General features: G+C 38.0%; 1 protein-coding gene across 3 annotated transcripts in view; it reads left to right on the forward strand.

The window, feature by feature from the left end:
- ESR1 (estrogen receptor 1) overlaps positions 1–15,330 on the forward strand; it is a 408,861-nt gene that overhangs the window by 260,367 nt on the left and 133,164 nt on the right. The gene's annotated exons all lie outside the window — the stretch shown is intronic.

Raw genomic sequence — 15,330 nt, forward strand, 5'->3', positions numbered from 1 at the left:
ACATGTGTAAATTTGTTATATAGGTAAACTTGTGACTCAGGGGCTTGGTGTGCAGATTATTTTGTCACCCAGGTGCTAAGCATTTTTTTTTTTCTGTACCCAACAGTATTTTTTTCTGTACTTCTCCTCCTCTCACCCTTCCTCACATAGGCCCTAGTGTCTGTTGCTCCCCTCTTTCTGTCCATGTGTTCTCATTATTTAGCTCCCACTTCTAAGTGAGACTATGCATTAGTAGGTCTTCTGTTTCTTTGCTAGTTTGCTAAGGATAATGTCCTCCAGTTCCCTCCATGTTCCTGCAAAGGACACTGTCTTGTTCTTTTTTTTGTTATGGCTGTAGAGTATTCCATGGTGTGTATGTACCATATTTTCTTTATCCAGTCTACCATTGGTGGGCATTTAGGTTGATTCCATGTCTTTACTGTTGTGAATAGTGCTGCAATGAACATAAATGTGCATGTGTCTTTATGGTAAAATGTATATTCTTTTGGGTATATACCCAGTAGTGGGATTCCTTGGTTGAATGGTATTTCTGTTTTTAGTTCTTCGAGTTCTGTGTGAAAATACACCAGAGAACAAAACTGACCAAATCTCTGCCTTCATAGAACTTTCATTCTACTATACCAGTTATTTCATGAGGATTATGAATAATGTTATTACTGCCTGCCCATGTTACACATGAAGGAGCAGAAATGGAGCTGAGTTTACCAATTTGCTGGATGCAGATAGTAGCTAATTGTGTGCCAGGTGCTGTTCCAAGCATTTTACCTCTGTTAACTCAGCTGAGTGCTTTTATTATCCCCATTTTATCCCTAACTTATGGATGATGGCATGGAGGTAGAGAAAGGTTAATAACGTAGAATAGTTTAGTATTAGAGAAATGATTTGAATTCTAGGACACTTTTCCCAAAACTCTTAGCATAGGCTAAAGAAGTGATTGTGCAGATATAAAGAGTTGTGTCATTTTATCATTTGACACTTTCCTTTCAAAGAGAAAACACTCTCCTTTGCCTCTCTTCCATGTGACAAATACATTATTTCAAGGGTCTGTATACGGTAGCCATGGAAGCACACGACTTCTGCCACTGGGCAACCCTGTCCCCTAGTAAGTGTTAAAAAATATTCACTGTTATTGTTGGTGGTTTTGAAGTTTTGGAAAGAATTAATTTTGAGTCTAATATTTTAGTTATATGAAAAAACTGTATCAAAATAACATGAGATAACCTGGAATTTTGCAAAACTAGGATAGAAACCAGCTTTTGAAAAGCATTTTAAACATTCAGCTTGTGCATTTCTTTTTATTTGTTTGTTGATCAGCCTTCATGATGTATGCCTTTCTTTTCAAACAATCTTATTACCACTAACCAAAAGTAATCAAAATTTGATTTTTTTGTTTTTGTTTTACTTTGTTTTTACATGTTGTTATAATTAAGAAAAAATATTCTACATATTGACCCCTGCCAATTTTCAGAGTTAATATTAACTAGTGATTTGGAGCTACATTTAAATGATTTAAGCTATCCCATGAGCTCAAGTACTTTTTACACGTGCAAATACTTCAATGAATTAGGTACAAGAATACAGAGGTAAGAAATAGAATCTATTGTAGAATAAATCCTATTTCAAATGTGGCTGTTTTAGGATTTGAATCAACCACATATTACAAGGTTTCCACAAGAAAACCTTGGCTTAACCAAGAGAAAGTTTTTTTGTTTTGTTTTGTTTTTATCTCACATAAAATTAATCTAGACTTATTTTACCAGTGGTCTGGCAACTCCACAGTCAAAGGTACTCAAGCTCATCTGACATTCTGTTCCCTTATCCTGGCACAGGCTTTCATTCTCGAGGTCGACTCTTGGCCTGATGGGGCTACTGGAGCTTCAGCCATCACACTCTGTGATTCCTGTAATATCCACTGATCAGAACCTCAGCTACATCTGTCTAAAAGGAACCCTGGAAATACAGTCTTTAAGCTGTGCACATTGTACCTGGAATACATGAGTTCTTTTAATAAAAAGTGTCGAATGGATATTTGGTGGGCAAATAGCAGTCTCTGCTACAATAATGAACTTCATAATTTTAGAATTAGGTATCTTGTTTAATGAATATCTTGATGTGGTGAGTGTCAGCTTACAACATAGATGGATTATAACTTTAAAAAGGAATTAGAACACAATAATGTAAAATTCACACTAAGGCTCTTTTGGAAAAAAAAACCTACCACTTATTGTTTATTATCTTCACAATATCCCTATGAATTAGGGACTATTTTTGTGGGCATTTTACAGATAAAAAAGAGGCGTCAATATGATAAGTAGCTTTCCCAAATAAGTCCTGGACTAAGGCGTGGCAGAGCTCTGGGCAGTGTGGTTCCTGTGAGCCCGTAAGACCATTGCACAATGCTGCTTCATCTTGCAATTCAGGAAGTATTCCAGGATGTGGCAGCTGGTCATCATGAATGTTCATTGTTATCTTGTGGCTTCGTGAAAGCTTCTGGCCATTTAAATGATTTGACGGTTGAGAATCTATGCATATGGAATTGGAGTGTGCATGTTTCTAAAAATGTATGTTATGGATCAAAATGCACACACTCATTTACCTCTAGGAACTGTTCTTATATGGAAGGGAAATTATCTGTACATGAAAGAACACCGTGGTGGTGGGTCATAGTTGTTTTCTGAAAGCATCACTCCCATGTGCCTCGGAACCCAGCCTCAGTGCCAGTTGCAAGCCAACAGTTTTGATGACCTGAAGTTTTTACATCACTTCTCGTTTGCCCCTTTTTGGAATTCAAAGGTGATACATTTGAAGTGAAGTTCTGCTTCCATTGGAAGAGAAAAAGTTTCCGTACATGCGTGCGTGTGTGTGTGTGTGTGTGTGATTACAGAGAGATGTTCTATGCATCTACAGGGGGTGCTGCCATCAACAAGGAAGGTAGAGTGGGATGAAGGGCTTGGGAGGCCAGGATGGGCATCTCTTACAAGCTCCAGAATGCTCCACCTAAGTGTGCAATGTAAACACTCCCTGATGCGTGAACCGGCCATCCTGAGACTAAGTATTTATCAGGAAATGCCCCCTATTCAACCCTTGCCTTCTCAGGTGTAGAGCTTGGCTTGTCTCTTCCATCTTTGTTTGAATTATGTCATTAATCTACCGTAGTGAAAGATCACTTAGTCATTTGTGACAACATAAGTTCTTAATTGTTAGGAATCAGTGGTGCGGCACACATCTTTTTCTACCCGTGAACAAACCCAAATGCTTCTTTTCTCATGAGCTATTACTTCTTTCTTTTTTAAAAAAAGTTTCTTAGTATAAATAATTACAGCTTTATTCCTTGTCTCTCCCTTGCCCCCAGTCTCATCTTTTTCTCAATCTTTATATTCCTATATGTCAGTGAAGAGTCCCCATGACAATGCTGTGCTGTGGGAGGCTCCTACCTCCACCAGCTTTTGAGAGGATTGTAGTCCTGCATGCAACCTTAGAGGTTCCACAGCCAAGCCAGGGGGTCTTTTTGGAGCATGGCTGGTGAATCTGAGATCTATGAACCCAGGAAGTCTGATACATTGTGGTGTCTCAACCCTTTTTTTTCAATTAGAAAAATTGCATCAAATTGTATTTGGTGAGAGCAAAAATGAACTGAGGTTGGTTGAGCTTTGAATGACTACAAGCCATTGTAATATTTAAGATTTCTTGACCTCCAGAACTAACATATGTCTTATCAGAGACAATAATAGCTCCTGTTGAGAATACATGTATTAAAATAAGATGTTCACTACTCCACATGATCACCAAACATTAAATAATGTCTTACACATGTGTGAACTCTGTGTTCAAATGTTTATAAATCCATGGAGCATATTGAATATAAGTTCTATGAGGGCAGAAATTTTAATCCATTTTGTTCCTAGAACAGTACCTGAAACATACTGGTGTTAGGGGTAGGTCTTCAGATTTTATTAATCAAATGGAATCTCCACACTTAAAAACGTTTAGAGAAAAACTGCCTTAATGTGCCCATAGTCTGGTTGGAAATGGCAGCTCCAGGTTCATTGATTGCTTTGTTCATTCAGCACTTTTCACTGGGCATGCTATGGGCCCAGCAGTGTCCTGGGTTTTTGGGATACACCAAGCCCTGCCTCCCTGGTGCTTCACATTCTAGCGTGGGAGAGAGAAAGAAAGCAAACATGGTGGACAACTTAATTATCTATTTTCAAAAACTGACAGGAACTGTGGACAAAAGAATAGAGCTGGAAGTAGCAGTTCAGGAGTGCCAGGGCAGGGTGAGGGTCAGGTTAGAGTAATCCTCATTGAAAGATCATTTGAGCAACACCTGAAGGAGGAGGTGAGAAAGTTAGCCATGTGGAGGGAACAGCATTCCAGGCAAATGGCCCAGCACGTGCAGAGTCCTGACAGCAAGAGCAGCTCTGGAATATTCTAGAAACAGGAAGAAGACCAATGTGACTAGAGCAGAGTGAAACAGGAGTGGGAGAAAGTGTGATCAGGAAGGTAAGGGGGTCCCAATGGCAACTAAGATTTTAGCTTTTATTTTGAAGGAAATGAGGACTCATTGTAGGACTCTGAGAATACGATCTGACTTGTCACAAGTGTTCACTCTGTCTGATGGGTTGAGAAGACATCCAAAGGGAGCTAAAGGTTGAGGCAGGGAAAGCAGGTATGACAGGCTCCAGAAATCTAAATGAGAAATGAGGACGAATGGAAACTCTGACAAGGGTGGTAATGGAGACATGGTGAGGAGTGACCACATTTCGAATATATCTTAAGGTAGAGCTAACTGAATTTTCCTGATTTGCTGGGTGTAGTATGTGAGAGAAAGAATTCAGTCATGGATGATTATTTTGTCCTGAACAATGATAAAGTTGAGTCAACACTGATATGGAAAAGTCTACAGGTGGAACACGTTTTTGAGGAGGGCAATCAGTTTAGTGATCACCATGTTGAATTTGAGATGTTTTGAGACCATCTGAGTGGAGATGTCTGGAATTTGGAAGAAAGTCTGAACTTGATAAACTGTTATGAGTCCTCAGCACAGAGATGTTGAATGAGATTATCACAGCAGTGAGTACAAAGAGAAAAGGGAAGGGAGACCAAAGATTGAGCCTTGGGACACTAAGCAAAGGAGATTGAAATGGAGTCCATCTTACTCTGGCATTGTGAAAGACAAAATGAAGATGGCGTAGGATGAAAAAGTGATCAGCTATATCAAATACTGCTATTGAGTCAAGTATGGTGAGAACTGATAATTGTCCATCTTGTCAAGAGCAGCTGTGACAGAGGGAGCGGGTGGAGGCATACTTGGAATGAGTTGATGAAAAAATGGGAGGCAAATTGGCAACAGCAAGTATAAGCAGCTCTTTCAAAGGAGGAAGATGGGGTATTGCTATTGGGATACCATCTCATAGATAGGAAGGTGGACCATGTGCACTGGAGGGGAGACTGTTTTCACAGAGGAGGACAGGCAGGAAGGTAGAGTGGGCTGCTCTGAGCACATGTGGTTCTGTGGATGTTCTCTTTTGACAGTCTCAGTTCTTTAGGGAATTGGGAGCAAGTTCATCAGCTGAGAGTGAATGTGGGGCAGACAGTGTGAGAGGTCAAAGTGGCAAGAGTACTTGTGCAACACTCTTTTAGGAGAGAGAAAGTGAATGGAACGGGGTGGAATAGCGTGGCTGCTGTGCTGTTACAGGTCCACGCAGTGTTGGGTTGTGAGGTGCAGTTGTGGATTCTTCTTCAGTCGGATCATTGGCATGGGCAGCTGGCAGAGAGTTGAATCTGACAGGGCAGCAGTTCTGGAAAATGAGTATGGTAGGTCAAGAAAGGGACCAGGGAGTGGAAACTGTGTGAGACAGTGATGCGAATAAATGATCATGGAAAACAATGGAGGTGAGGAGGAGGGAGCGGAGGTTGAATGGGTAGGGGACAGTGAAGAGGGAGTAGGACCTACCAGAACACTGCTTGTCTTTTATTATTAGGGTCAAGAGCTTCTGGCATCTCCTAGGCATTCTGCTGCTTCAGTGGAGTCCTTGAGGTTGGGTTCTGCATGGCTACATTGAAACATGCACCTAGGTGTGTTTGGAGTCCTGCCAAAGACCTGCTTTCTCTTTATCCTTATCCTGAGGCCCTTTAGGAGTCTCAGATGGAAGAATTTCTGTGATTTATTAAAAACCAAGTGGGTTACATAAGCTATCCTAGTTTTGCCCCCTGTTCCCTGAGAGAACACGGGAACACCCTGAAATGAGTTTTCCACTCTGCCATCACCGCATTTGCCTGCCTGGGTGTGACCTCAGCCATCTACTCATATCCCAGATGTAGTGTTGGGCCCCATTCCTTTTCAAATGGGATCTTTTACTACAGCAATCCAGCAACAAGTTAAATAGCGATAGAGTTTTCTTCCCCTTGCAAACCACAACCACAACCAAGGGAAAAACCAAACCAAACCAAACCAAACCAAACCAAACCAAACCAAACCAAACCAAACAAAACAAAAGTATGTGGCTTCTTACCACAGTCCCCTATCTCACCAGGCCGGTGGCTCTTTGATCTCTGATGCTCTGAAATTGCATAATTATGTGCTCTTTTTCATTCATTGTGCTGGGCACACACTTAATGGACCCTTTCAAGTTGGATTTCTTTTATGGGGTGGGGGTAGGCAAGACTATTTTTTTAAGATTTATTCAACTTTGTCTTCCAATTGTTCTAATGAATTTTAAAAATTGTGGCCTGTCCTGTTTTTAATTTCCAAAAGATATTCTTTGTCCTCTAAAAGTTTCTTATAAATACACATAAAATGAATAATATATACATATATTTTTGCATAGATTTGGGTTCACTGTTACATAGATTTGAGTTCACTGTTATTTCTCTGAGGATATTCATAATAGGTTCTTTAAAAAAACCCATTTTTTCTGTTCCCCTAATTATCTCTTCTCTCTAGACTTCCTCTATTCCTGCCTTCCTTCCTCCCTCCCTTCCTTTTCTCTTACTCTTCATTTTTGGAGGCTTGTCATAAATATTTGACCATTTATTTATTTTCAACTATAAGGAACTAAAAATGCTAACTGGAGCTCTGTGTGCTCCTGAGCAGAGTGTTCGGCTTAATGAGCTTCAATGCAGTGTTTTCTCTGGAACAGATTAATTTCTCTAGATCTATAATTTTTCAATCTCTTTCCAGGGGTAAAAGCCTGCTTGTCTGTTTCACGGAGGTAAAAATGCAGGTAAGGGTAATCCCATTCAGAATGCAGACTTAGTATTTGCTTATTTTCCGTCTTGGGACTTCATCTACCCTCACCAAAGTTGGTGAAATACCAAAGTGTGAAGCTCCTTAGCGATTATCTTTCTCATGAAAATGAAATTTCAATTATTCATGTCATTTGGCCATTTTTGATTAGCTTGTTTGTTTTCTTCCTTTTGAATTGTTTGAATTCCTTATATATTTTGAATATTAAACCCTTATTGAATTTATGGTTTGCAAATATTTTCCCCCACTCTTTGAGTTGTCTTTTAATTTTGTCAATTGTTTACTTTGCTGTGCAGAAGGCTTTTAATTTGATGCAATTAAACTATTTTTGCTTTTGTTGCCTGTGCATTCAAGGTTGTATCCAAAAAGTCATTGCCCAAACCGATGTCCTGGAGCATTTCTCTTATGTTTTCTTCTAGTAGTTCCATAGTTTCAGATCTTTTGTTTAAATTTTAATTCATTTTGAGTGGATTTTTAATACAGCATAAGTGTCATTTCCATTATTTTAAATGTGGATATTCAGTTTTCCCAACATCATTTATTGAAGAGGCTGTCCTTTTCCTATGTGTATTCTTGGCACTTTTGTTGTAAATTAATTGATCTTACATGTGTGGGTTTATTTTTGAGCCTTCTATTCTGTTCCATAATTTATATGTCTGTTTTTATGCCAGTATCATACTGGATTTTTGGATTTATGCTTTGCAAATATTTTCCCCCACTCTGTGGGTTGTCTTTTCACTTTGATTACAATAACTTTATAATATATCTTGAAATCAGAGAGTTTGATGCCTCTAGCTTTGTTCTTTTTGCTCAAGATTGTTTTGGTTAATTGAGGTCTTTTGTGGTTCCATACAGATTTAAAGATTATTTTTTCTATTTCTCTAAAAAATGGCATTGGAATTTTGATAAGAATTGCATTGAATCTGTAGATTACTTTGGACAACAATATTAATTTTTCCACTCATGTATAGATTTCTTTTTAATTTTTAAATTTTTTTTATTTTTTATTGCATTTTAGGTTTTGGGGTACATGTGCAGAACATGCAAAACAGTTGCATAGGTACACACATGGCAGTGTGTTTTGCTTCCTTTCTCCCCTTCAACCACATTTGGCATTTCTTCCCAGGCTATCCCTCCCCAGCTCCCCCTCCCACTGGCCCTCCCCTCTTCCCCCCAATAGACCCCAGTGTTTAGTACTCCCCTCCCTGTGTCCATGTGTTCTCATTTTTCATCACCCGCCTATAAGTGAGAATATGCGGTATTTCATTTTCTATTCTTGTGTCAGTTTGCTGAGAATGATGTTCTCCAGATTCATCCATGTCCCTACAAACGACATGAACTCATCATTTCTGATTGCTGCATAATATTCCATGGTGTATATGTGCCACATTTTCCCAATCCAGTCTATCATCCATGGACATTTGGGTTGATTCCAGGTCTTTGCTATTGTAAACAGTGCTGCAATGAACATTCGTGTACATGTGTCCTTATAGTAGAACGATTTATAGTCCTTTGGATATATACCCAGTAATGGGATTGCTGGGTCAAATGGAATTTCTATTTCTAAGACCTTGAGGAATCGCCACACTGTCTTCCACGATGGTTGAACTAATTTACACTCCCACCAACAGTGTAAAAGTGTTCCTTTTTCTCCACATCCTCTCCAGCATCTGTTGTCTCCAGATTTTTTAATGATCGCCATTCTAACTGGCGTGAGATGGTATCTCAATGTGGTTTTGATTTGCATCTCTCTGATGACCAGTGACGATGAGCATTTTTTCATATGATTGTTGGCCTCATATATGTCTTCTTTCGTAAAGTGTCTGTTCATATCCTTTGCCCACTTTTGAATGGGCTTGTTTGTTTTTTTCCTGTAAATCTGTTTGAGTTCTTTGTAAATTCTGGATATCAGCCCTTTGTCAGATGGGTTAACTGCAAAAATGTTTTCCCATTCTGTTGGTTGCTGATTCACTCTAGTGACTGTTTCTTTTGCCGTGCAGAAGCTGTGGAGTTTGATTAGGTCCCATTTGTCTATTTTTGCTTTTGTTGCCAATGCTTTTGGTGTTTTGCTCATGAAGTCCTTGCCTACTCCTATGTCCTGGATGGTTTTGCCTAGATTTTCTTCTAGGGTTTTTGTTGTGCCAGGTCTTATGTTTAAGTCTTTAATCCATCTGGAGTTAATTTTAGTGTAAGGTGTCAGGAAGGGGTCCAGTTTCTGCTTTCTGACATGGCTAGACAGTTTTCCTAACACCATTTATTAGACAGGGAATCCTTTCCCCATTGCTTGTTTTTGTCAGGTTTATCAAAGATTGTATGGTTGTAGATATGTTGTGTTGCCTCCAATGCCTCTGTTTTGTTCCATTGGTCTATATCTCTGTTTTGGTACCAGTACCATGCTGTTTTGATTACTGGAGCCTTGTAGTATAGTTTGAAATCTGGTAGTGTGATGCTCCCCTCGCTGTGTTCTTTTTGCTTAGAATTGACTTGGCTATGTGGACTCTCTTTTGGTTCCATATGAAGTTCATGGTAGTTTTTTCCAGTTCTGTGAAGAAAGTCAATTGTAGCTTGATGGGGATAGCGTTGATTCTGTAAATTACTTTGGGCAGTATAGCCATTTTCACGATATTAATTCTTCCTAACCATGAACATGGAATGTTTCTCCATCTGTTTGTGTCCTCTCTGATTTCGTTGAGCAGTGGTTTATAGTTTTCCTTGAAGAGGTCCCTTACGTTCCTTGTGAATTGTATTCCTAGGTATTTTATTCTTTTTGTAGCAATTGTGAATGGCAGTTCGTTCTTGATTTGGCTTTCTTTAAGTCTGTTATTGGTGTAAAGGAATGCTTGTAATTTTTGCACATTGATTTTATATCCTGAGACTTTGCTGAAGTTGTTTATCAGTTTCAGGAGTTTTTGGCCTGAGGCGATGGGGTCTTCTAGGTATACTATCATGTCATCTGCAAATAGAGACAATTTGGCTTTCACCTTTCCTATTTGAATGCCCTTTATTTCTTTTTCTTGCCTGATTGCTCTGGCTAGAATTTCCAGAACTATACTGAATAGGAGTGGTGAGAGAGGGCATCCTTGTCTAGTGCCAGATTTCAAAGGGAATGCTTCCAGGACACACAAAGAGGAGCTGGTACCATTCCTTCTGAAACTATTCCAAATAATCCAAAAAGAGGGAATCCTTCCCAAATCATTTTATGAGACCAACATCATCCTGATACCAAAACCCGGCAGAGACCCAACAAGAAAAGAAAACTTTAGGCCAATATCCATGATGAACATAGATGCAAAAATCGTCAGTAAAATATTGGCAAGCCGATTGCAACAGCAAATCAAAAAACTTCATCATGATGAAGTAGGATTCATCCCGGGGATGCAAGGCTGGTTCAACATACGCAAGTCTATAAACGTAATTCACCACATAAACAGAACCAAAAACAAAAACCACATGATTATCTCAATTGACGCAGAGAAGGCATTTGACAAAATTCAACAGCCCTTTATGCTAAAAACCCTCAATAAACTCGGCATCGATGGAACGTATCTCAAAGTAATAAAAGCTATTTATGACAAACCAACAGCCAATATCATACTGAATGGGCAAAAACAGGTATATATATTTTTAATTTATTTGTGTTTTCTTCTATTTCTTTTACCTGTGTTCTTTAGTTTTTAGTATTCACATGTTTCACCTCCTTGGTTAAATTTACCCCAATTATTTTGTTGTTGTTGCTATTGTAAATGGAATTGTTTTCTTAATTTCCTTTTTGGATAATTCTTTATTATGTAGAAAGGCTGCTGCGTTTTGGACGTTGATTTTTGTATCCTGCAACTTTATTGCATTTGTTTATCAGTTGTTAACAGTTTTTTGATGAAATTTTTACTGTTTTCTGTATAAATGATGATGTCATCAGCAAATAGAGACCATGTTGAAAAACATGGAGATGATAAAAAAGTTTATGTATTAAGAGGCAAAATCTATTATGTTCAGCTCCTCTAAAACTACTTCTTAGTAGGTTAGCATTGTTAAACAGTTTTGTGAATCTGCTTCCAGGTATTTTCTAAGCATGTTCACACACATATATATACATAATTAATTTTTACCCAGTTGGGATCATATACCATCTGATTCAAAACTCTCCATTTTTCATTTAATATGCAATGACTGTCTTTCCAAACCATGATATATATCTCTATGAATTTTTCAAATTTGCTATAGTTTTTAAACATATTCATTTTAATATACATATGTGTATAAATTAGTTATTTGCCTATTTCTTTATTATTTGTCTAGCTTTGGAATTACATAAATAATGAATATAAATGGTAAACAAATTTCATGTGGAAGGATATATAAAAACAGTACAAGTCTCTCTTCTCATCCACTCTGTCTCATTCCCTAAAGGGTTATCCTGAGAACATTGTATAATACATCCCTGAACTTTAGACCATTTTATTACCGTCCAACTATTAGAATGAGGCGTTTAGTACATAGACCATTCCTTTCACTTTCCCACCCTCTAGGTACTTAATGATTTTGATTATAGTTTTTCAGTTCACTCACTGTTAAATAATATATTTAAACCTATATTTTTGTCTTATCAACTTTAGACATACCTATTGGTGCCTTCTTATTAGAGATGAAATAATTCACACATTTACTCCTCCTTCTCATTCTTTCCCCCTACTCATTCTTCCCTATTTTGGCCAAATGATTGTTTTTAGGTTAATAAGTTTTATAATAGCTTCTGTTCTGTGGTTATGAAATTTGTTTCATATTTTATGTAAAAGTTGATTATATAACTAGCATTCATAACATTATTATGTAAATATTAGTTATTTTAACTACACAATGAAGCTCAAAGAAGAATTTACTAAGCATATAGATCATTCGTTCTGGATCAAAGTCAGCAGTCCTTTGCAATGCCTTATCTCATCTTTCTTGGATTTCTTTTCTTTTGATTGCAATATATCCTTGAGTAATTTTTCAGAATGGATATGTACTGTCTGATCTCTCTTATATGCAAAAAGTTTGCTTTCACATTTGCCAATAGTTTGACAGAGTATCAAATTCTGCTTTCAAATTCTTTCCCCCTCATGGCTTTTAAGATACTGCCTCACTATATATTCTATAATTCATTGCTGGTAATGAGAAATTCTGGTTTCAGTCTGACTCTTAATTTCTTTAATATCACTTGGCATTTACTTTTGGGAAAATATTTCTTGTGCTCTGAATGACGAAACTTCTCTATCATGTCTCCAGGTGTGAAGTCTTCTTTCATTTAATCCTATGGGTCCTCAATAGGCTTTTTAACTAAAGTCTCATTTTCTTCAGGCTCTGTGAATTTTTTTTGTTATGTTTTGGCTTCTTTTTCTCCTTCTTCATCTCTATTTTCTCCTTGAATGCCTTTTCAATAGATATAGAATTCCCATTATCTATCACATCTTTCAGATTATCTTATATTTTTCTCTTTGTTTTCTTTTTCTATCATGTTTAGAATTCTCTTACACATAAGACATCACCTACTAGATCTTCAGTCATATCCTTTTCATTATTCAATCTGTGCATTTTAATTTTCACTTTTGGCAACCATATTTTTAATTTCTAAGAATCTGTTTTGCTAATTCTACTTTTTTCCTGAAAACTTTTTATATCCTGCAATACTTAGAAAGAGCACACTCTTATCCAAAGCTGAATAGGAGTACACTCTGAATGCAGGGCAAGATGGGCAAACATTTTGTTACTGTTCTCCTCAAGCCTTGATGTCCAGAAGTCATTGCCTCCATCAGAAACCCTTCTCTTTTTTTATCCCTCACTTCCAAATAAAGTTCCAGCTGCATTTTGCTGTCACTGTATTGAGATAGGCAAATGCCTGTTTCATGTCGTCATTGCTCAAATCTCTATTGACAATCCTGCTTTGCATTCCCTTATTTAGAGTGGGATGGGAAATAAAGGCTATGAAGGGGGAAGAATCTGATTCCATCGTCCTCCTTTCTCATTGCAGTTTTCTCCTGTTTTATGAATGCAGTAGGCTGTTGCAATCTATCAGGATGGAAAAGAACATTTTAAAGCTACTCTTCTACTACCAGGATGATCTCTGATTTTTTTTTCTCTTTTGAAAATATACTTTAAGTTCTGGAATACATGTGCAGAATGTGCAGGTTTGTTACATAGGTATACACGTGCCAAGGTGGTTTGCTGCACCCATCAACCGGTCATCTACATTAGGTATTTCTCATAATGCTATCTCTCCCCTTGCCCCCAACTCCATGACAGGCCCCTGTGTGGGATGTTTCCCTCCTTGCGTCCATGTGTTTTCATTGTTCAACTCCCACTTATGAGTGAGAACATGTGATGTTTGGTTTTCTGTTCCAGTGTTAGTTTGCTGAGAATAATGGTTTCTAGCTATATCTATGTCCCTGCAAAGGACAAGAACTCATTCTTTTTATGGCTGCATAATATTCCATGGTGTATATGTGCAACATTTTCTTTATCCAGTCTATCATTGATGGGCATTTGTGTTGGTTCCAAGTCTTTGCTATTGTAAATAGTGATGCAATAAACATACATGTGCATATGTCTTTATAGTAGAACGATTTATAGTCCTTTGGGTAGAAACCCAGTAATGGGATTGCTAGATAAAATGATATTTCTGGTTCTATATCCTTGAGGAATTACCACACTGTCTTCCACAGTGGTTGAACTAAATTACACTCCCACCAGCAGTGTAAAGGAATTCCTATTTCTCTGCATTCTCTCCAGCATCTGTTGTTTTCTGACTTTTTAATGATCACCATTTTAATTGGCATGAGATGGTATGTCATTGTTGTTTTGATTTGCATTTCTCTAATGACCAGGAATGATGAGATTTTTTTCCCTATGTTTGTTGGATGGATAAATGTGTCTTTCAAGAAGTGTCTGTTCATATCCTTTGGTCACTTTTTGATGGGGTTGTTTTTTTCTTGTAAATTTGTTTAAATACCAAACCAGATATATAGATCAATGGAACAGAGCAGAGGCCTCAGAAATAATGCCACACATCTACAACTATCTGATCTTTGATCAACCTGAGAAAAACAAGCAATGGAGAAAGGATTCCCTATTTAATGAATGGTGTTAGGAAAATTGACTAGTCAAATGTAGAAAAGTGAAACTGGACCACTTCCTTACACCTTATACAAAAATTAACTTAACATGGATTAAAGACTTAAACATAAGACCTAAAACCATAAAAATCATAGAAGAAAACCTAGGCTATACCATTCAGGACATAGGCATGGGCAAAGACTTTATGACTAAAACACCAAAAAGCAATGGCAACAAAAGCCAAAATTGACAAATGGAATCTAATCAAACTAAAGCACTTCTGCACAGCAAAAGAAACAATCATCAGAGTGAACAGGCAATCTACAGAATGGGAGAAAATTTTTGCAATCTATCCATCTGACAAAAGGCTAATATCCAGAATGATCTCTATTTCACATTTTTATGATGTATTAATCATGTTTGTTTTCTTGTGTCCCCTCTTTTCTTTCTCTCGATTTTCCAGTGGTCCATGGGAGTCTATTTTCAGGGTTCATATTTACAAATGGGAGTCAAGGTGACTTCACTGTGGTTATGTGAGTAAGTTTCCCTGACATGCCTCTCCCTACACTGGGCAAGCTGATCTGGTTCCGGGTCAGTGGATGGAGCATTTCCTCTTGCTGGCACCCCTTCAGGCTGGTAGGAGCAACTTGGGCCCTGGACTGGAACTATGTAAATGGAGAAGACTTCCTCTGTGCCTGGTCCTGGTCAGAGCTGCCATCTTGATTTATTTATTTTTCCTCTTTCTGTCTATGGTGAAGAGCTAGAGTTAATTAAGCTCTCTCTGGCCTCAAAACCCATGGCAAGAAACTTCCTCACTCAGATCACCCACATTTTTAGCAAGCAGAGCTCAGGTTTTGAGTAGAGGTCAGGAGTATTGGGTGATAGGGAAGGACACGGGTCTCCACTTCTCTGAATGCAGTGCATTCGTAAACTCTCTTCACAGTTGCTCCAGGGTACTTTGCATTCACGAACTTCCGGCTTCTAGGAAGAAG

The sequence above is a fragment of the Callithrix jacchus genome, chromosome 4, assembly GCF_049354715.1.
Source record: "Callithrix jacchus isolate 240 chromosome 4, calJac240_pri, whole genome shotgun sequence".
NCBI lineage: Eukaryota > Metazoa > Chordata > Mammalia > Primates > Cebidae > Callithrix > Callithrix jacchus.